Below are 23,481 nucleotides of genomic sequence, written 5' to 3' on the forward strand. Positions count from 1 at the left end.
ACCCTCACTACCTCATCTAAATCTGATCCCTTCCCAAAGCCCCATCTCCTAATACCATCCCTTTGGCAGTTAGAGTTTAAACAAATGAAATCTGGGGGACACTAACATTCAATCCATAACACTGCTGAACTTTTCTTCCAGGGAAACAATCAAGTATTTAGCAGGTGGGCAACTTATGCCCTAGATTCCTATTCATTTCCCCTTGAGAATATCTGCCTTTCGGAGATCCCGTCACACCACCAGAGAGGTCTGAGGTGGGTGGGGCACGGGATGTGCCAGCCCAGACAGCAAATGGAAGCAACTCCTTCAGCAGAGGAGACACTTCAGGAAGTCAGATCTGGCTGCTCTTTCCCACCCAGTTTTACGCACTCTGCCCTGTGAGCAGGGTTCTCTGGAGCAAACACTCAGCAAACTGCCAGGAGTCAGGGGAGCTGCGTCCCAGCCCTTGCTCTGCCCCCATGTGCTTTTAAAAACTTGTTAGCTGGGGCGCCTGGGTGGCGCAGTCGGTTGAGCGTCTGACTTCGGCCAGGTCACGATCTCGCGGTCCGTGAGTTCGAGCCCTGCGTCGGGCTCTGGGCTGATGTCTCAGAGCCTGGAGCCTGCTTCCGATTCTGTGTCTCCCTCTCTCTCTGCCCCTCCCCCGTTCATGCTCTGTCTCTCTCTGTCCCAAAAAAAAAAAAAAAAAAAAAAACAAACTTGTTAGCTGGGGGAACCTGGGTGGCTCAGTTAAGCATCATGATCTCCTGGTTCGTGAGTTTGAGCCCCACGTCGGGCTCTGTGTTGATCAGAGCCTGGAGCCTGCTTCAGATGCTGTGTCTCCCTCTCTCTCCACCCCTCCCCTGCTCACACTCTGTCTTTCTGTCAAAAATAAATAAATATTAGGGGCATCTGGGTGGCTCAGTTGGTTAAGCGATCGACTTTGGCTCAGGTCATGATCTCGTGGTTTGTGGGTTTGAGCCCTGAATTGGGCTCTGTGCTGACAGCTCAGAGCCTGGAGCCTGCTTTGGATTCTGTGTCTCCTTTTCCCTCTGCCTGTCCCCCACTTGTGCTCTGTCTCTGTCTCTCAAGAATAAATGTTAAAAAAAAAAAAAAAAGTTACCTTTTGGACCTGTGCTTCCTCACACGTAGAAGAGTTGGATCCAGCAGTGTCTCCAATGGTAGAAGAGAGTCAACCAACCTAAGGGGCTTGGGATGAAACCCAAAGAACCACGCTGCTAGCAGGTACATTTCTTTTGGAAGACTTACATTTTTATTTTTATTTGTTTTAATGTTTATTTATTTTTGAGAGAGAGAGAGAAACAGAACATGAGCAGGGGAGGGGCAGAGAGAGAGGGAAACACAGAATCTGAAGCAGGGTCCAGGCTCTGAGCTGTCAGCACAGAGCCTGATGCGGAGCTTGAACTCACTAGCTGTGAGATCATGACCTGAGCCAAAGTCGGCTGCCTAACAAACTGAGCCACCCAGGCATCTCTACATTCTTATCTTTAAAACACGTGAGAGGGGTGCCTGCGTGGCTCAGTCGGTTAAGCGTCCGACTTCGGCTCAGGTCATGATCTTGCCCCGCGTCGGGCTCTGGGCTGATGGCTCAGAGCCTGGAGCCTGCTTCAGATTCTGTGTCCCCCTCTCTCTCTGCCCCTCCCCCGTTCATGCTCTGTCTCTCTCTGTCTCAAAAATAAACGTTAAAAAAATTTTTTTTTTAAAAACACGTGAGAATTTTGCATTCTACTCTATAACATATCTATGTTTATTTAAATATTAATGTCTTAAATCACTTCTCATGAAATAAAGTTAATGTTCCACGTTCTTCCTATGGCTTTGAAGACAAAAGAGAGGCTGAAGCCAAGGAATTGGGGCAGCCACTGGAAAGTGAAAAAGGCAAGGAAAGGGGTTCTCCCCTGATAAATGAAAGCTCCCCAGAGCCTCCAGAAGGAACCTGCCCTGTTGATACTTTGATCTTAGCCCAATAAAATTAATTTTGAATTTCTGACCTCCAGGACTCTAGGAACGAATCTATGTTGTTTTAAGCCACTGATTCCATGGTGGTAATTTAAGAACAGCAGTAGAAGACTATTACCGTTGATATCAAAGCCCATGTTTATTTTGGCAGTTTTCCCCAATGGCAGAAATTCTTGTTTGTACATTCATTCCTGTATGCATTGCTAAGTCAGTGAGAAAAACAACAGCAGCTTTCATTGGGGGTGCACTTATAAAAGCCCATTTTCCTGATTCGCAAAGGAGAAGGCACTGCATGGGTACTCATCTGATTCCATTTTACTGGCCCTGTCTGGTTAATGGCCTGGCCTCTTCCATTTTTTCCCTAAAGGAGAATTAATGAGAAAAGAAGTGTCTGCAGAAGATGCGTGTCTAGTCAGTAGCCCCAGGTGGCCCCGGCATGTCCGAGGACATGCTCGTCAATTGGCATGAGGGTCTCTGTTGATACACTTCGCAAAGAGGAGCAACAGATCATGACTGTCTTAGCTGGCTTTGCCACTCAGCAGGAGTTAAGGGGGCCACCTCAGTCATTCTCACTGCTGTAATTGTACCGCAGACTGGGCGGCTCGTAGATAACCGACATTTATTCTCACGGTTCTGGAGACTAGAAGTTCAAGAGCAGAGCACCAGTGCGGTCGGGTTTTGGTGATGACCCTCTTCTGGGTTGCAGATGTTAACTTCTCCCTGTGGCAGAAAAAGAGTTCTAAGATCTCTTCTATAAGGGCTCTAATCCCATATTGATGAAGGCTCCATCATCATACCTAATCATCTCCCAAAGGTCCCATCTCCTAACATTAGACATTGTGGGGGGCGGGATCTCAACGTATAAATTTGGTGGGGGGACACAGACATTCCCTGGGGGGGGGCAACCTCTGACTCCAGTGTCGTTCCTGGTTTCTCATTCTAATTCCTCCTGGAATAATTTAACTGATTCATCATATGGAACTTTCATTTTGTTTTCATTTATAGTAACAACAATTTCAAGGAAAAGGTGAAATAGAGCAAAATTTTGTAGTGTCCGACTAATTTTAAGTGTACTTTCCAACAAACTGAAATGTTTATTATTTAAAATTTTTCATAATGGGACATATCAAACATATCTAAAAGTAGAAAGAACAGTGTAAGGAACCCCCAGGTGCCCATCACCCAGCTCTAACAATTACCAATACATGGCTGGACTTATTCATTCCCCCTGGCCATCAGTGGAGTATTTGAAAGCAAGTTCCAGACACCATATCATCAGTAAATACTTAAGTGATTATTTTAGAGTTTAGTTGATATAAACAGCACAAAATTCAAAAGATAGAAAGCAAAATTGAGAAGAAGTTAAGTCATGATGCTCCCCTGTCCTCCTCCTCCCGTTAAGCCCTGCTCCCAGACGCTGTGACTATAACTAGTTTTGAACCACAGCTGATGCTTGAATGCAGGGGTTGGGGGCTCTGGCCTCCCATGTAGTCAAAGATCTGCATATAACTTTAGACTCCCCCAAACTTAACTACTAATAGCTTACTGTTGACTGGAAGCCTTACTGAGAACATACAATTAGTGCATATTATGTATATGTATTATACACTATATTCTTATGATAAAGTAAGCTAGAGAAGAAAAATGTTATTAAGAAAATCATAAGGAAAATACACTTACAGCCCTATAGGGTATTTATTGAAAAAATCTGGATATTTAAGTGGATCTGTGTACTTCAAATCCATGTTGTTCAAGGGTCAACTATAGCTCTTTTATTTCTGTATTTATTTATTTAAGATTTTATTTGTAAGTAATCTCTACACCCAATGTGGTGCTCAAACTTACAACCCCAAGGTCAAGAGTCACATGCTCCCCAACTAAGCCAGCCAGCCAGGTGCCCCAGTAGCTCTTTTAAATGGAGGCACCACGGGGTGCTTGGGTGGCTCAGTAGGTTGAGCGTCCGACTTTGGCTCAGGTCATGATCTCACGGCCCGTGAGTTCAAGCCCCGCGTCGGGCTCTGTGCTGACAGCTCAGAGCCTGGATCCTGCTTTGGATTCTGTGTCTCCCTCACACTCTGCACCCCCCCGCCCCCCCACCCCCGGCCGCTCATGCTCTGCCTCTATCTCAAAAATAAATAAACATTAAAAAAATAATAATAAATGGAGGCACCACTTAGTCCCACAAAAAGGAGATTTCTCTTAGGAAATTGGCATCTGAATAGACAGACTGAGCTATCACTTAGTATATTTCATTGATGGCACTTCTGTTAAGACCAGTTACATTGGACTATGTACTGGACACATTATAGATCAATTAATATCTGTGGCTTGATGAATCCTGGAGCTAAAGATGGATGTTATTCAAAATCCAAATTTCCAGCACCCATTTTGCACCACTCTGTCTTGGCCATACACAGAACGTGAGAACCAGCAGGGCGCCTAGCAGTTTAATTGAGCCCTGGGAGATGGGAGAATGAAGCCCAGGGAAGTCAAGCTGGTGGCAGAGAAGTAGAACCTCATTCTCCTGCATCCAGTGCTCTGTCTACTGTGCCCTGAATTCCTCCCCAGCCTGTCCATGTTGGAGTGTATTAGATGTGTTCCTGTTACCATCATCCATAATTAAGAGCAGATGCTGCATTCTTTTAAATTTGCCCTTGGAGAAGGAATCCTTATGGTGTTTGATGGAGCAGCCAGTAGTGGGTTTTACATGCCCAGAGCTGGCCACAGAAAATTCTTCCCAGGATTCAAGACACTCTCAAACAGAACCCATCCAGCAAAACATTGCTAAGGGCCCACAATGGGCTGCTTTCTGCTTACTGCACGCAGGTCGCCTGGAGCTCACAACGCATCTGTGCAACACTGAAGAGTTTCTAAACTTCCCTGACATCCAGCAGTTCACGTGTTTCTCCTCCTTTAAGGTGGATATTTACAACCCTGGTTTTACATAATAGAAAGTTAAGATTCGGCCATTCTAAGTGACCAGCCCAAGGACGGGTAGTCAGAAAGGGGCAAAGCTAGCACTTAAATGATGGCCTGTGGCCCCCAGCCTGGTTCTCCACCCTCACGCCTGCCTCAGATACAAAATGGAGTAAATGTCTATTTAAGGAGAATATATGAAACGTGACCACTGTTTTGGAAGCCCAGAGGCACAGTATGTGTTTGTCCTGGCACCAATTCTAATTTCGTAGTTTTGGAAAGGACGAGTCCTGCAGGGGGCAAACTGGGAGTGTGGGGAATTATAAGCAGTTTATATTTCTGGAGCATGAAATGGGAGTCGGGCAGCAGTGAGCACGGGAGCCGGGGAGGTGGGCAGGAGCCAGCTCACGGAGGAGGGCTTTGTATGTCATGAGGAACTTGGATTTTATCCTCTCGTTAGCAGATGAGAAGTCACTGAGGACTTTAAAGCAAGGAATAACACGGAAATATTTGCATTTTAAAAGTCATTCGGTGGCCCTGAGGAGGACAAACTGAGGATACCAGGACCAGGGGCAGAAGGATCAGCCGGCAGGCTGCACACTGGCTAAATGCGACAGGGCGAGGGGCTGGGAGGGGCAGGAACACAAGGCCCCAAGGTCCGAGCCACAGAGCCCATGGGAAAAGCGAATTTATTCATATCCTCCCATTACAGTGCAGGATGTGACGTTGTTCTGGGGTTGAACTTTCATTGAAGAAAAGCTGAAGATGTAATGAACATACAACAAAATGCACAGGTGTGGAGGGGCGCCCGGGTGGCGCAGTCGGCTAAGCGTCCGACTTCAGCCAGGTCACGATCTCGCGGTCTGTGGGTTCGAGCCCCGCGTCAGGCTCTGGGCTGATGGCTCAGAGCCTGGAGCCTGTTTCCGATTCTGTGTCTCCCTCTCTCTCTGCCCCTCCCCCGTTCATGCTCTGTCTCTCTCTCTGTCCCAAAAATAAATAAACGTTGAAAAAAAATTAAAAAAAAAATGCACAGGTGTGGAGTGTTCAGCCCGATGAGTTTTGACAGCTGTATAAGCCATGTGACCACAAGGATGTTGGCTGACAGGTAATTGCAGGTGCAGACACTGTGAGAAGCGAGCAACGTTTTTCTTTGTTTTCCTGTCGTACAACTAAGACACACTGTCATGGAATAATACCAGCATTACAGCCTTCCGATTCCTTTCTTTTCCCCAATCTTCTGTCTGAGCTAGGGAAAACAAAGGGAGAAGGGACAGGAACAAACACTGGTTGAGTACACTGCATGCCCGGTGGTGACAGGTATCATGGCTTTAATCCTCTCAATGGCAGCCTGACAACCAAACCATGAAACAAGAAGGAGGGTGCCTGGGAAGTCGAATTGTCTGTTGTTAGACAAAACAAACAGCTAGAGGTCAAATATAATGGACATTTCTTTTTTTTTTTTTTTAGAGAGTGAGCGAGCGAGAGAGAGAGAGAGCATAAGCGATAGAGGGAGAGAGAATTTCAAGGCAGGCTCCATGCCCAGTGTGGAGCCCAATGTGGGGCTCGATCCCATGACCCTGAGATGAAATCGGGAGTCGGCCACTCAACCAACTGAGCCACCCAGGCACCACAACAATGGGCATTCCTTAGAAACTCCCCGCTCACAGTGTTGACCCATGAGTGCTCCTGGCAAGGACCTCTGAAATAGTAACAGAGCGATGCTCATCGCATCCCATAAGCACAAGATCGGGGTGGAGGTTGGCCCGGGTCAACAATGGCCAGGGAGAGATGCAACCTCCACGTAGCTCAAGTGAGGAATGCCGCTGGGTCACAGAGGCCTCAAGAGACTGCTAGGGCCTCCACACAGAACCTGAAATGCCAGGGCTCCCCGTGGTAAGGTCCTTAGGTCCAAGGCCACACACAGTGTGGCTAATGTATATCCTGGCTGCAGCTGACAGGGAAAAATGCTTCAGGAGCTGAAGTTTAAAGCCATGGGAGCACGATAGTTCTAGGCATAAGGTGGCTAAATGTTGTTTAAATGGCCCATGTTTCCTACTGGACAGCGACATGCAGAAAAATGAACCGGGACCACTTTCTTACACCATACACAAAAATAAACTCAAAATGGATGAAAGACCTAAACGTTAAGACAGGAAGCCATCAAAATCCTAGAGGAGAAAGCAGGCAAAAACCTCTTTGATCTTGGCCACAGCAACTTCTTACTCACCGGGGGCCTGCTGGGAAGGCACTAACTACCCAAGCGCTGGGGCCGGAGGGGTTCCAAGGAAAGCAGACCTGGAAAGAGTTTCACTCGACTCCTCAGTGGGTTTCTGTGCAGATAGTTTTTTCCAGCAGGATGGCAGCAAGTTGGACTTTGCTTTGTGATGACAGCTATTCAGGGGTTTGGGTACCTTGCAAGGAAATTCTATAAAGTTTCAGTGACATTTAGAAGAATTCTCACAACATATTGTCAAGTTAAAAATATCATTTCATTCTGATCCAGTTTTGTAAGAAAAAGTATATAGGTACTTTTGTGTCGAGAGAAAAAAACCGAGAGAGCATTGTGTTAGGATTTGGGGCTGTGGAGAACAGAGGCTCACCAAGATTTCTCAAAAAAAAAAAAAAAAAAAAAAAAAAGACAGGTTCATTGCAAGGGAACACCTGCACAGAGATACAGAAAAAGCTGGGAACCATTAGGAATGAGGCTTATTCTGGAATCAAGGCAGGTCCAGAGGCCTCAGCAGCAGGAGCAGGAGGTACTGAGGCTTTGCAGTTGTGACAGGCCAGCTTCCTCATACCGCCTTCTGGAACTTCTCTCTCCTTCTCACACCTCCTTCCATTTTCTGTTCCTTCACAATCTCCGCGTGCACAGGACCCATCAGGGCTGCATAGGTCCTCCTATGTTATTCTATCAGACAGCTCCCCATCCCCACCCCCACCACACCCCTCATCCCTGGAGTCACCATTCTCTCAGCAGCTCCTGGTTCTAATACCCAGGAGAGAATAGCTATGGCCCACCATGTTTGTGCCCAACCAACGGAAATTAATCTGCCTTGGGATGCCTGTGTTCCCTGGTCTGGTCCACTTACAAGGACCAAGGTCACACGGGTTACTTTGATTTAGCCCCTCAGTGCTGTGGCCAGTGGGGCAACTTAGGGTGCAATCAGATCACACACACATAAGCCCGACTAAAATGTGAATGATAGGAAAAGATGCAGTTCCGTGTTGGTAACGCGGCACCCTTTGGTGCGCAGTCACCACTCACGGGCTCTGGACCCAGTGGATGCGCCTTCACGCGTCTGGCAGAAGGTTCCAGTGACCACATGCTGCTTGCTGCTGTCACGCTCCACGACCAGTCCGGGCTTGAAGCCCCCAGATGAGAACCCCAAGCCTCAACGGCCAGGCCTATCTGCTTGGTTTTCTCTCTTTTCCAGCAGAAAGATCTGAATTTGAGACTGGTTGAGTTATGAATTGTTTTATTTTTAATCTGTTTTATGAGCCCCTTATTAGCAGGAAAAGCAAGCATTAAACAGAAAAGTAGATGCTTGTTTTTCACCTAGGCATGGAAAACGGCAAAGGAACGAGAGAAATGACAAAAAGCCACAGATGTTAGGTAATCCACGTGTGGGAGAGGAAGTGGGCACCCCCATTCCACCCATACAGACTTCCTTGCAGCCACAGGAGACGGCAGAGGCCCTGCTGCTCGAATTTCATCTCCAGAACTGCTGAACACCTGCACCTCTTGAATTTCATTCAAGATTCTTCCTCAGTAAGAGAATGTGTTCTTTCGAGAGGTCACATCCATTTCTGGAGCCTGGAGCATGAGCATGGCTGGCATTCTGCCACTGGCCCCAGGAATCACTTGAGAGACTGTGCTCTGGGCCCTTCTGGAAGGAGCTCTTTGTTCTGAGTTCTGTGCTTGTGTAAAAAGGTCCCTTGGAGGAAATCTGGTATGTCTATTCAGAACAGCTCACAAAAGGGAGAGTTGTAAACACTTGGATAGACAAGGTTTGCTTTAATAAATTAACAATTACCTTAAAATGATTACACTCTCGTGCTTCCTCCTCCCCACCCTGGGGGTTCTGGGTCCTGCCAAATGCACTGAGCTCTTTATAAAACTGGCAACAGCGAGGAAATTCCAAGTCAAGAATGTAATGGAGGCCCCATTATCGGGGCAGGAGGAACAGGGGACATAGAAAAGCCGCGAAAAGGCAGTAGTCCGACAGATTATAAATGAAGCAACAGATGTGAACTACTGGTTAGTATGTTTTATGTAATCACAAATATAGTCTTCCTAAAGATCCTTCTCATGGAATTTTAAAATTAAGGTTTGGAGTTTCTTGCTGGTATTTTTATTGGTTCCGATTAGTTTAAGGGAGTGGAATGCAGCTGTTTAAATGAATGCGATGGGGGCACCTGGGTGGCTCAGTCGGTGGAGCATCCGACTTGGGCTCAGGCCATGATCTCATGGTTCGTGAGTTTGAGCCCCACATAGGGCTCTGTGCTGACAGCTCAGAGCCTGGAGCCTGCTTCGAATTCTGTCTCCCTCTCTCTTGGTCCCTCCCCTGCTTGCGCTCTGTTTCTCTGTCTCAAAAATAAATGAACACTTAAAAAACTTAATAAATGAATGCGATGGACTGAATTCCTCTACAAGGACAAAGAAGTCAATCCCATGATAGTAAAAGGCACAAGCCATATGACTACCTGTCCTACAATCTTCCTGCTCAAATCTTAGATCCTATTTGGAAACTATTAATTAGAATTTGAGAACAAAAATATGTCATTATCCATAGACTAGATCAACAGGTGGAGGTTATCAGTTATAATCAAGACTCCCAAGGAGCATTTTGTCATGTTAACATTCTTATTAGAGACTGTACGTATCTAGTTACTCATAGAAACATGTTTTATTTTTTTTGCTACAAAACAGGATTTTTTTGGAAAAAATATGTTTGTGTCTTTTTAAAATTTAAACTGTATTTAAGGTAATGTATTCTCTTGGCTCACTATTCAAAGGGTATAAAATGAAAGTCTCCTTCCTACCCTGTCCCTCAGCCTCTCATTTCCTTTCCCCGGAGGCAGCCAATGTTTTCATTTTTCTTGTGAATCCTTCCAGATACTTCATTGTTTTTTGTTTTTCTTTTTGTTTTTAATTGTTTAAGTAGGCTCCATGCCCAACATGGATCTTGAACTCATGAGCCTGAGATCAAGAGCCTCATGCTCTACTGGCCTGAGCCAGCCAGGCACCCCCAGACACTTATTTGCATACAAGTAAATATGCACATAAAATTTTCTGTTTTACACAAACTGTAGAATATTACATATAGTTCTACAACTTGCTTTCTTCTGTTAACAATGTATCTTAGAGAGAACCCACTATTCTTCACGGTTATTCCATTATATGAATGTATCATCACTTACTCAATTACCACTGTTGGACATGTAGGTCCAATATTTTGCATCGTAAACAATGTTTAGTGGATGCCCTTGTGAGCAATGTCTATAGGATATCAATGCCTATCTGCCAAATGTACCCCTCCCCCCAGAGAGATTGTGGAAAACGGCATTCCCCCCAATGACACGTGACTGGTTTCCCACAGCCTCCTCAATGTTAGGTGCTATACGACTCTTTGAACATTGCAAATTTCATAGCTGAATAATGTGGATCATTGTCAATTTTGCTGGATGAAAATGGTATTTCTATGCTATCATTTTATGTGTGCATATTCTAATTTGCATTTCTCAAATTTTGAGGGAGGTTAGGAATCTTTAATACTCATTGGCATTTCGTCTTTTTTCAATAGTCCATTTATATATTTCAACTATTTTATTATCAGGTTGTTATTCTTTTTCTTCCTGGCATCAAAAAAATTTTTCCAATTTATCATGTCTTTTTCATTGTTTATGAATTTTTATTTTATTTCCCAAATTCAAGTTTTGGCTTTGTAGTAAATGTATCAATTTCTCTTTACTGGCTGTAAAACTTTTAAATTATAATTAAAATGGCCTTTCCTACCCTAAGATTAAAAAAGAATTCCCTTTTTAGGGGTAATTTTGTGGTTTAATTTTTTGTATTTATAGTAATTTTTTAATGTTTATTTATTTAGAGAGAGAGAGAGTGCGAGCATGGGAGGGGCAGAAGGAGGGGGACAGAGGATCTGAAGCAGTCTCTGCCCTGAGAGCAGAGAGCCTGATGTGGGGCTAGAACTCACAGACTGTGAGATCATGGCCTGAGCTGAAGTTGGACATTCAACCTACTGAGCCACCCAGATGCCCCACTAAATATACATTTTTATATTGAAAAGTAAATGTTCAGACTTCTGTCTCGAGTAATTTAACATCCTGGGAAAAAGTTCTAGATAGAAAATAACAAGAAATGCTGATCCAACATAACCACTTAAAAAAAAAAAAAGTATAGCTTCACTTGTGAAAAATTAAGGGAAGTCCCTAGATTAGAAAAGAAAAACTTGATGTTAGAGCTAAAAGCCACACTGGCATTGATGTTACCTCTCCCCTGAGAGTATTAGCTGATCTCAAGTAAACAAGAAACTCAAGTTTTAATGAGGCCAGAAGACAAGACAAGGCATAGGGCTGCACAAAGTAGGGATTATAGGTTGGAGGCCCTTTCCTACCTCCCAAGATGCTGGGACTAGTCCAAAAAAGTGAGGACTGGAAAAAATTCTCTCTCTGACCATAAGAGAACAAAGGACAAAAGAAAAACTGTCTGTATTGGTCTGGGATCAAGACAGGGCAAATGTCTCCTTGAGAGTTCATGACCATGAGCATGCCTGTTGCTGCTCCGGAGTTCAAATTCTACTCCCAATTTATGTTTACTCCTACAAATCTAAATTCATCTCAAGGATTTCTGGGCTGGTAACACCCTGGAGCAGCTGCAGAAGTGAAAAAAAATCTTCCCAGAAAAGTATATATCCACAACCCAGCTCTCCTAGGAATGGCACAAAGCCTTTTTGAGCACAAGTTTACCCCCCCAAAAGTACAAAATGCATGCAGAAAGAGGCCACCATGAGTGAAATAGACATAAAAAGTTTAACCACTAGAATCAAAAACATCAGAATACTACTCTGGCAAAATCTCTACCTGCAACAACTATCCACAGGTACCATTACTGTCTGATTAATTGTCTACTTCCTTTGACCGTCCAACCCATAAACAAACACTCTACAGGCTGAGAGACCCTCCAAATAAAATTGTCCCACCACTAAAAACACTCAGAAACTCCCACAGCTTCTTGTCAATAACTGTCTGTACTCTATAGCCAGTCTAGACATTGATTCTACCAATAGGTGCTTTATTTCCCAATACCAACAAGTATGCATTTTAAAAGCTTGATAATGAATACCTCAATTTATTCTCTTAAGAAAATAAAAAATTCCTCAACAAAGTACGTTTAGAGGGAACATAATGAAGGCCTTAAATGAAAAGCCCATAGCCAACAACATAGTCAATGGGGAAAAACTGAGAACTTTTCCCCTAAGGCAGAAACAAAAGAGGAGTGTCCACTCTCACCACTTATTTAACATAGTACTGGACATCCTATCCACACTAATCAGACAAGAAAAAGGAATAAAAGGCATCCAAATTGGTAAGGAAGAAGCAAAACTCTCACTATTTGCAGATGACATGATATTATATATAGAAAACCCAAAAGATTCCACCAAAAAAAATTGCTAAAACTAATAAATGAATTCAGTAAGGGTGCAGTATACAAAATCAGTGTAGAGAAATCTGTTCCGGAAAGAGAAATTAAGACAACAATCCCATTTACAATTGCACCAAAAAGAACAAAATACCTAGAAATAAACTTAACTGGGTTTAGTTCACCAAGAGGTGGAAGACCTATGCTATGAAAGTTATAAAACATTGATGAAAGAAATTGAAGACAATAAAAACAAATAGAAAGACATTCCATGTTCATGAATTGGAAGAACAAATATTGTTAAAATATCTATACTGCTCAGTGGGGAAGATAGCAGCAGAGTAGGAGGACCCTAGGCTCACCTCATTACACAAATACAACTAGAGAACTATCAAATCATCCTAAGTGCCCCAGAAGCTGACCTGAAGATGGCAGAACAAACTCCACAACTAAAGGTAAAGAAGAGGCCACATGGAAGAAGGTAGGAAGTGCAGAGATGCAGTTTGGGAGAGAAACAGATCATGGTTGCCGTGATGGAGAGGAAGCCATGGTCACAGAGAAGGGTAAGAGACAGACCAACACACAGGGGAGCACACAGAGAAAATGAATTCCCGATAGCATTTGGCTTGGAAAGTGAGTGGGGCTTAACGCCTGGAGTTTTAAAGGTCAGCAAAAGCATGACTGTGATAGAAGCCGGAGGCAGGCAAACACCTGCAGACATACAGCATGGAAACAGCATTCTGAAGAGCACCTGGGGCACACAGTGAGGAGGTTATTTGCTCATCTCAGAGCATGTCCCAGAGAGGCAATGTTCCCAGAGAGATACCTCTGGGGACAAAGGAACTGGCAGGTACCATGTGCCTCCCCCACCCATCAACAAAAGCATAGGGCCACCTGCAGGAACCAGCACCAAGCCCTGCTTCCATGCTCCAGTGGAACCACCTCTCCCAGTCAGGTTTGCCTTGGTCCCAGTGCAGTCAACCCCAAAAGATGAGCCCAAACCCTCTTAACACCACATCTACTGATGTGAGCGTTTTGCAGAGCCTCAGTTCTGGTGGCAGTGGGCACAGGTCTCATTTCACAAACAGACCAGAGCACACCTGGTTAAAACACCCCACATTCAGACCAGGGACAAAATACTGTTCATGACAGGCAAAAGAGAGCCTCTGCAGACGACTGGCCTAAAGGATAAAGTGGCCAGGACAAAACAGCCAAGCATACACAGCACATCTTGGGTACCAGGCCCTGGGGAACAGGGGACATGACATGGCAGGACACTACAGGACCTCCTCTTCATAAGGCCATTACCCTCAATAACAGGAGATGTAGCTGACTTTGCTAACACACAGAAACGGGCACAGAGACTTAGACAAAATGACAAGATGAGAAATTTATCCCAAATGAAAGAACAGGACAAGACCATAGCCAGAGATCTAAGTGAAACAGATATAAGTAACATGCCTGATAGAGAATTTAAAGGAATGATCATAATGATACTCACTGGACTGGAGAAAAGAGGGAAGACGAGTGAGACCCTTGACACAGAGATAAGGAATAACATAGCAGAGATAAAAGGCTCAATAAATGAAATGAGAAACATGCCTGATACTTGCAAATGAAATATCCAACAAAGATTTAGTATCCAAAATATATGAAAACTTATACAATATCAAAAAACAAATAACGCAATTAAAAAATAGAAGAAACAAACAGACGTTTCTCTAAAGGCAACCAGGTGGCCAACAAACACATGGGAAAGATGCTCAACATCACTTATCATCAGTGAAATGCAAATCAAAAACTGCAGTGAGATATCTCCTCATACCTGTCAAAATGGCCAAAATGAAAAACTCAAGAAACAACAGGTGCTGGCAAAGATGTGGAGAAAAAGGAATGCTCATGCACTGTTTGTAGAAATGCAAACTGGTGCAGCCACTGTGGAAGACAGTATAGAGGTTCCTCAAAAACTGGATCCTATGATCTAGTAATTCATACTACAGGGTATTTACCCTAAGGATACAAAAACACTAATTGAAAGGGATACATGCACCTGATGTTTATTGCAGCATTATTTACAATAGCCAAATTATGGAAGCAGCCCACATGTCCATTGATAGATGAATGGATACAGATGTGGTACACACACACACACACACACACACACACACACTCACACACACACACACACACAGAAATATTATTTGACCATTAAAAAAAATGAAATCTTGGCATTTGCAACAACATGGATGGATCTAGAGGGTACAATGCTGAGCAAAATAAGGCAATCAGAGAAAAACAAATACCATATGAGTTCATCATGTGGAATTGAAGAAACAAAACAAATGAACAAAGGGAAAAAATAAGGAGGCAAACCAAAAAACAGACTCTTAACTATAGAAAGCAAACTGATAGTTACCAGAGGGTGACTAAGTAGGTAAAGGGGATTAAAAGTACACTTATCATGATGAGCACTGAGTAATGTATAAAATTGTTGAATTACTATACTATATACCTGAAACATAGAACACTATGTTAAGTACACTGGAATTAAAATAAAAACTAAAATAAATTCCACTAGCAGTATTTGGAAGAAAATCTCAGCAATAATTCAGGGGGAAAGGCTACTTAAACAGGATGCAAATCCAAAATAGTTAAGAAAATACAGAGCCTGGGGCACCTGGGTGGCTCAGTCGGTTGAACGACCAACTTTGGCTCAGGTCATCATCTCGTTGTGTGTGAGTTCAAGCCCCACATTGGGTTTACTGCTGTCAGCCTGTCAGTTCAGAGCCTACTTCTGATCCTCTGTCCCCCCTCCTTCTGCTCCTCCCCCACTTGCACTTGCCCCAAAATAAATAAATATTAAAAAAGAAAGAAAATACAGAGCATGATCTTGGACTTTTGTCCCAAGGCAATGAGTACATGATTAGACCCATGTCAAATGGAAGCAATATTCAATACAGTTGCTTGTACGCTTTCCTGAGGACCTAAAAATGAGTAACCTGTTTTTCTGTGTTCCTTGTATTAGATCTGATAACGTTCTTAAACCTTTTGACTGTCCAGTTTTAATGCCTACTATATATCTGGATAAAGGAAATAAAAATCATAACAAATAATTACTGCATTATCTATATATTATGGATAAGCTTAAAATAATAGATAGTACAACATGTAGCAACTGAAGAAAAGATCATTGTTTATGGGTGTTTAAAATGTCCTTTATTAGAACTCAAAATATATGTTTTTATCCCCAGAAAATATATCACATACTTGAGATTCAAATTAGCCTTCACAGAAGTTCTTTTCATACTTTAGCTAAAGGAGTCCTTCTTGATTGATTTGCTGGATTACATTAGTAAGAATTTCTAACATGTCAGGCAAGGGAAAAAACCTGCCAAGCCTTAAATTTTAAAAATTGCAGGTTGCTTGCTTTTTGTTTTTTGTTTTCTTGTTCAGTCATGACTTTATTCAATAACCATACATTGATAACCCAGTATCAGAGAGACTATACTGCTTACTGGGTATATTATGGTGAACAAGGTACATGTGTAACTTCAAGGAGCCAGCAATTACAACAGAGTATAAAGGCCATGAAGGAATGAAGAGAGAATTTTGAAGGAGTTGCAGTGAGGAAGCCTAAGCCAGCTTCAGAGACGATGAAGGCTTCCCAGAGGAGTTGAGGCAAACAGGGACAATTGTGACGAAGGACAATTCAGAATGCACCAGTTGTGCTGAGGGAGGAGAGTTAGGGAGTAAATTCCTGAAAGGATCAGCAGAATGCACCAAAATATGGAGTTGAGAAAGAGCTTGGAGCACTCTGGAAACCTCATGTCTGTCTGTCTGTCTGTCTGTCTTCCTTCCTTCCTTCTTTCCTCCTTTCCTCCCTTTTTCTATTTTCTTTTCTTTCTTTCTTTTTCTCTTTCCTTCCTTCCATCCTTTATTTTTAATTATTTTTTAATGCTTACTTATTTTTGAGAGACAAAGAGAGACAGAGCATGAGCAGGGGAGAGGTAGAGAGAGAGAAGGAGACACAGAATCCAAAGCAGGCTCCAGGTTCTGAGCTGTCAGCACAGAGCCCGACACGGGACTTGAACCCGTGAGCTGAGATCACGACCTGAGCCGAAGTCAGACGCTCAGCTGACTGAGCCACCCAGGTGCCTCACATCCTTTATTTTTTAAACAGTTATTTAAAATGGGATTTCTAAGTCTAAAGTCTGCCTTGTATAGAAGTGGTTTTTCTCAAGAGAACAACTTAATAAAGCTGACACATTTCCTAAAGTTAACTTGATGGAGATCTTTAGTTTTTTTTTTTTAGTGGTTTTATTTATTCTTGAGAGAGAGAGACAGACAGAGCATGAGCATGAGCAGGGAGGGGCAGAGCAAGAGAGGGACACAGAATCCGAAGCAGGCTCCAGGCATTGAGCTGTCAGCACAGAGCCTGACATGGGGCTCAAAATCATGAGTTGTGAGATCATGACCTGAGCCCAAGTTGGACACTCAAACAAATAAGTCACCCAGGTGCCCTGAGACCTTTAGCTCTTATGTATACTTTACCCAAAGCCCCTTTCCCGGGTAATCTCTGTATTTCTCTGGAGACCCACTACTCCCCCACTCTGTCCATGTGATCTGGGAGGGCTCCCTTGGACCCGGGAGTGCTACCTGGGACCTCTTCTGGAGCTATCTACACAGTGAGGAGCAATTTCTGCTGACACTGCTAGCTGGTACTCAGCCAGCTCCTGGGGCGGCTCCCTCGGGGTGTGCCAGCCCAGCACAGAGCAGCAGACAAGATAGACTGTTTCCTGTATTCAGCCACTCCTGAAGCCATGGTGTGCCTGAGCTTTTGGGGTATGTGAACCTCCCAACATTCCCCTCCCCTTGGGCTGATTTGAATTGTTTTTTTGCTACTTGCAACCTAACCTGCCCCTATAGAAACACTAAAAGGAGTCCTTTAGGCTGAAATGAAAGGACGCTAGACAGTAACTTGAATCCACATGAAGAAATAAAGAACACTGGTAAAGGTAACTAAAAAGGTAAATATGTATTTTAAAAAGCACAAATATATTTTTTTGTTTATAAGTCTTTCCCCCCCCAATCTGATTTAAAGACACCTGCATAAAGGAATAATTATAAATCTGTATTGATGGGCATACAAAATATAAAGATATAATTTGTATGATAATATCAAAAAAGAGGGATGTGATATTGTGATTTTTTGGTCTTAAAAACCCTGGAATTTCCTAAGTGATAAGAGCCATAATGGTGGCTTTTCTAATTCATAACCAGCTCCTTTCAACCACAGGTGAGTTTATGTTAATACCATGACTTTACTTGCCCACCCTCCCACCCCTCCAGCCCTATCAGCTGAATTGACTGAACTCAGTGGTCACCAATGGTCAGTGATCCACTCAATCTTGCTTATATAATAAAGGCTCCATAAAGCCTCCAAAGGACTTGATTCAGAGAGTTTCTGGGCTGGTGAATAAGAATGGATCCATGTGTGGCCAGGGGTGGTAGGAGGGGGTTGCTTTCCAGACTCCACGGGGATAGAAGCTCTTGTGCTTGGGATCCTTTTGGACTTCACCTGACTGCTCACTCCTAACCTTTAACCTTTGTAATAAACCAGGAATTTAGTAAGTAAACTGTTTTTTTTTTCTCCTGAGTTCTGTGAGCTGCTCTCAATAATTAGTCAAATCTGAGGAGGGTGTAGTAGAAATCCCTGATTTATAGCCAGTCAGAAGCACGAGTGACAGCCTGAACTTGAAGTGGGAGGCAGTCCTGCGTGACTGAGCCCTCAGCCTGTGTGGGATCTAACGCTATCTCTGTAGAGAGTGTCAGAATTGAGTTGAATTGTACAATACATAGTTGGGGTCCATCACAGAGTTGGAAAATTGCTTGATGTGTGGGAAAACCCTCCTACATCTCAAGTCAGAAATGAAGCACTGAGAGTAGAATTCAGTAATGAGTAAAGGAATCAAGCGTTTTCTTTACAAGGGCAAGAAAAGCAGGGGAAGATATGGAGCTACACAGAAACAAAGTTCTTGTACACTATTGAAATTAAATTGACACTAATCTGAAGTAGATAAAGTACAAAGATTTTAATTGTAATTCCCAGTGCAACCATTAAGAAAATAATTCAGAAGAATATATAGTGAAAGAAATTACAAAAGAATTAAAATACAGACTAGAAAATACATAGTTAATGCCAAAAAGTTTTAAAGGGCAGTAATGAAGGAAACATAGGAAGAAAAAAAGACATAAGACATATAGAAAAGAAATAGTAAAATGGCAAACATACATCTTTCCTTATCAGTAATTACATTAAACATAAATAGATGAAAAATTCTGGTTAAAAGGTAGAGTTTTATAGTATGGATTTAAAAAAAAAATGCTCCAACCATATGGTGTCTACAAGAGACAGACTTTATTTAAGTTTATTTATTTATTTTGAGAGATAGAGAGAAAAACATAATCCCAAGCAGGCTCCGTGCTGTCAGTGCAGTGCCCAGCACAGGACTTGATCCCACAGACTGAGAGATCATGACCTGAGCAGAAACCAAGAGTTGGACACTCAACCAACTGAGCCACCGAAGCACCCCAAGAGACACACTTTAGATTCCAAGATGCAAATAGGTTGAAAGTAAAATGATGGAAAAAGATATCATGCAAACAGCAACCAAAACAAATCTGAAGTGGCTATACTAAATTCAGATAAAATAATCCTTTAAAAAATTGCTACTAGATGCTTTCAACAATAGCCAAATCACAGAAAGAGCCCAAATGTCCATCAAATGATGAATGGAGAAGATGTGGTTTATATGTACAATGGAATACTACTTGGCAATGAGAAAGATTGAAATCCTTCCATTTGCAACAACGTGGATGGAACTGGAGGGTATTATGCTAAGTGAAATAAGTCAGTCACAGAAAGACAGATGTCATGTTTTCACTCATATGTGGAACTTGAGAAACTTAACAGAAGACCATGAGGGAAGGGAAGGGGAAAAATTAGTTTCAAACAGAGAGGAAGGCAAATCCATAAGAGACTCTTAAATACAGAGAACAAATTGAGGGTTGATGTGGCAGGCAGGGGAGAGGGGAAAATGGGTGATGGGCATTGAGGAGGACACTTGTCGGGATGAGCACTGGGTGTTGTATGTAAGCGATGAATCACGGGAATCTACCCCTGAAACCAAGAGCACACTGTATACACTGTATGTTAGCCAACTTGACAATAAATTATATTTAGAAAAAAGAAAAGAAAAAAATAGTAAAGTGGTTGTTCCATTTTCATATGACCTACATAGTTTCTAATAAAAAGTCAGGAATTTTTCAAGCCAAAAAAAAAAAAAATTGCTACTAGAGACAAAGAAGGACATTTTATAATGATAAAGGAGTCAATCTATCAAGAAGACATAACAATTGTATACATATATGCATCTGAAACTATATCCCCAAAATACATTAAGCCAAAACTGACAGAATTGAAAGGAGAGATAGACAATACAACAATAGTTGGAGACTTCAGTACCTAATTTTCAATAAGTCTAGAACAAGTAGAAAGAAGATCAATAAGATAAGTGAATTAAAATGGTACAATGTTTGATTTATTTTTGAGAGAGAGACAGAGAGACAGAGCGCAAGCAGGGTAGAGGCAGAGAGGGAGACACAGAATATGAAGCAGGCTCCAGGCTCTGAGCTGTCAGCACAAAGCCCAATGTGGGGCTTGAACTCATGGACCTTGAGATCATGACCTGAGCCAAAGTCGGACGCTTAACTGACTAAGCCACCCAGACACCCGTAAATGTTAATTTATTTTTAAAATAGAGTGAGTGTGCATAAGCAAGGGAGTGTCAGAGATAGAGGGAGGAGAGAGAGAATCCCAAGCAGGCTCCAAGCTGTCAGCACAGAGCCCAACGCAGGGTTCGAACGCACAAACTGTGAGATCATGACCTGAGCTGAAGTTGGAAGCTTAACCAACTAAGCTACCCCGGTGCCCCGAAGATATGGTTTTTAAGGGCACCTTTGGCTAAATCTTGGTTCAAGTCTTGTCCTCTAATCTGGCCTCTGTCAGCTCTCAGGTTCTCTGGCATCCATTTTTACTGAGGTCATAGGAAACCTCAGTTAGCTGTCTTGTTTAATGGGGAACCTGTTTTTTAACTTTGGAATGCTTTAGTGGACCTAGGATACAAGAATCAAAACCATATTATCAGTGTTTTTGTGTTAAGAATTGGCATATTTAATTGCATGTTGAAGAGGATTTCACTTATTAGATAGAGCACAGTCTCATAAATCCAATCTAAAGTGTGTAATTGAGAAATTGAAGTAGGCTTACTTTTAAGTTGAAAATTAAGTTAATTAAATTTAAGTTGAAATCTTCCTAAATTTGTGTGTAGAATTGGAACTTTCAACAGGTTCAACTTATTATAAATTTAAGTACTCAGCAAACACTGAAGGACAACCTTGAAAACTAGATTGTTAAATATATACCTACATGTTAAACTGTTAGAAATAATATTTGCTGTGTTTTTAAACTTTAGGAAGAACTGGTTTTTTTTAATGTTTATTATTATTATTATTATTATTATTATTATTATCATTATTAGTTTTTTGAGAGAGGGAGAGAGACAACATGAGCAGGGGAGAGGCAGAGAGACAGGGGGACAGAGGATTCCATGCTGGCTCTGTGCTGACAGCAGAGAGCCTGATACAGGGCTTGAGCCCACAAATCGTGAGATCATGACCTGAGCTGAAGTCAGACGCTTAACCAACTGAGCCACCCAGGCACCCCAGAGGTAGTTTTTTTAATTTTGTAAATCAAATAAATTAACCATTAATTTTTAAAACGCGTATTAATTTCTGATTAGGCCTTTCTGCAGCAAAAGTTGCCCTCAAGGATACTGAAAACTTTGCATCAACAACATGCATGACCTTCTTGCTAGGTTGCTAGAGAAGTCCCCTAGTCTCCAAGTCTCCTAGACTACCAGCAGTCTAGAAAGACCCTAAGCCACCCAGCAAAGATGCATTTGCAACACCTACACATGACCCAATGAAAACCTGGACACTGGCTGGCAAAGTGGCAATTCACAGTACCTGGTTGCTTCCTGACTAGGGTTGGGATGCTGCTGAAGAATTCCCTGAGGTTCAAGGCTAAGCTGAGCCCTTCCTTGGTTGGCCAGTGGAAGGGGTGAGGGGTAGGCACAAAGGGAAAAAGTGTCCACCCTGATAAAACATCCTTTACAAGGGGCCTGAAAGCAGTTCAGTAGGATCATGAAATTGATGAAGGACAGAAGCAGAACAATGTTTACCCTTAGCCAAGAAGGCTGGCCCAAAGCCTGCATAGTTTCAATAAACATCGAATATGTGCTGCTTGCTACATTCTTTAAGGGTCTCACAACTGCCCGTATATGTAACCTATAGTTAATATTGAATTGAATGACAAGCACCAGAGGAATCTTGCAGAAGTAGTTTTACAAGTAGAAATTCAAAGAAATGTAAAGAGGCTTCTGTAATCGGACACTTCCTGCCTGCCCCCTTCCCTTTGATCACTAAGTATGAAACCACCCACCAGCCTCACACAGCAAAACGTGCAATTCTTTCTGCCCACGAGTTCTGACCTTGTGCTACTTAAAATAAACTTACTAAGATGCATCTTACCATCTCAAGAATTCTTTCTTGATGGTTGTGTTCAATGACTTCACATCGTTTTTGGTGGCCTGTACCGGGATAGCGACAAAATGAATCCAAGAGCTTCAGTGCAGCTTGGGAGTCTCCTTTACTACACCCCCTCTGCCACTCCCCCCAACCCCCTTTTTTGTTTCTTACCTGTTCTTTTTCGGAGAGGTCCTGAATAGTCCAACCCTTCAGAATGTGCCATGTCTGAGTGCTCAGGAGAGAAGCTCTTGCCTGTGGCTACACTAGAGAAAGGGACAAACTCCTGCCACCTGGCTGGACACTAGTACCTTGGCCATAATGGCATTGGGCTCAGAAATCAAGCTTTCCCTCTTTTATCTGTTCTTTGAATCCTTATATTCCTATCACTGGACAGCCATACAGGTCATTAGGATGGCTGTGAATTTTAAGAGTTCTGTGTAAGATTCCCTCCTAAATAATCTGGTGTCATCCCTCGATGAGTACAAAATTCAAGATACATCTGACCGCATGCTTGTGGGAAGGGAGTGGTCGGAGCTATTACCTAGTTGGGGCATTCACCCAATGGGAGACTACTCTCTTGGGATTGGATCATGGATAAAGCTCATGAAAAAGTCACCTGGATTAAATAGGAGTTCTATACTTTCATTTTTTCATGTCTCTCATTTGTTCCTACCTGTGGGCTATTTGGCATTCTCAGTCCTGCTCTCAGATTCGAGGTACTTCTAGCTTAGTCATAGGATGTTTAATACAGTATAAAATAGCTGCCCCTTCTCAACGAAGGCCAGGATCCCATCCATTAATACTACATCTACAGGCTAGGCTTACAACAGCTATTGTTATTGGTCATCAAATATATCAACTCCCTCAAAATTGAAAGAGGCAGCCTCAATCTTTGCAGCATTTCAGTCCATCTACCAGCACCTACTGTAGCGTAGGATGCAGTGGGGGAAGTAAAGGGAGGTCAACATCCCTTCTCAAGTAGTACAAGGGTGTCAGAACAATCAGGAAGAAGGTTGACTCCTGCCACTCAGCACTCCAGGAACCTACGGCAAAATTCCTGATGGGATGCCACTTGGAAGCCAAGGGGAATTTTGGTAATGGACTTGTAGTTAGTTAATACACTGTCCTCATTTTGTAGGATTTACCTATGGGATCGAATTCCTCAATCCCAAAGGATTTCCTCTTGGGCTGTCTCCTAACATATTAGAATCAATTTGGATTTAAAGAAAAAGTGCAAATGGGGCACCTAGGTAGCTCAGTCAGTTGAGCACCCGACTCTTGGTTTCGGCTCAGGTCACAATTTC

General features: G+C 42.7%; 1 long non-coding RNA gene across 2 annotated transcripts; it reads right to left on the reverse strand.

The window, feature by feature from the left end:
• Nucleotides 1-2,070: 2,070 nt before the first annotated feature.
• LOC109493322 lies at nt 2,071-23,481 on the reverse strand. 2 transcript variants are annotated; one of them, XR_006588076.1, is made up of 3 exons: nt 22,349-23,481; nt 22,181-22,239; nt 2,071-2,676 (listed from the first exon to the last, which is right to left on the reverse strand). It is a non-coding gene; the product is annotated as an uncharacterized LOC109493322 (long non-coding RNA). The 2 variants fall into 2 exon arrangements; XR_002737274.2 differs by having other exon boundaries at nt 22,181-23,481.

Source organism: Felis catus, chromosome D3 (genome assembly GCF_018350175.1).
Source record: "Felis catus isolate Fca126 chromosome D3, F.catus_Fca126_mat1.0, whole genome shotgun sequence".
NCBI classification, from domain to species: domain Eukaryota; kingdom Metazoa; phylum Chordata; class Mammalia; order Carnivora; family Felidae; genus Felis; species Felis catus.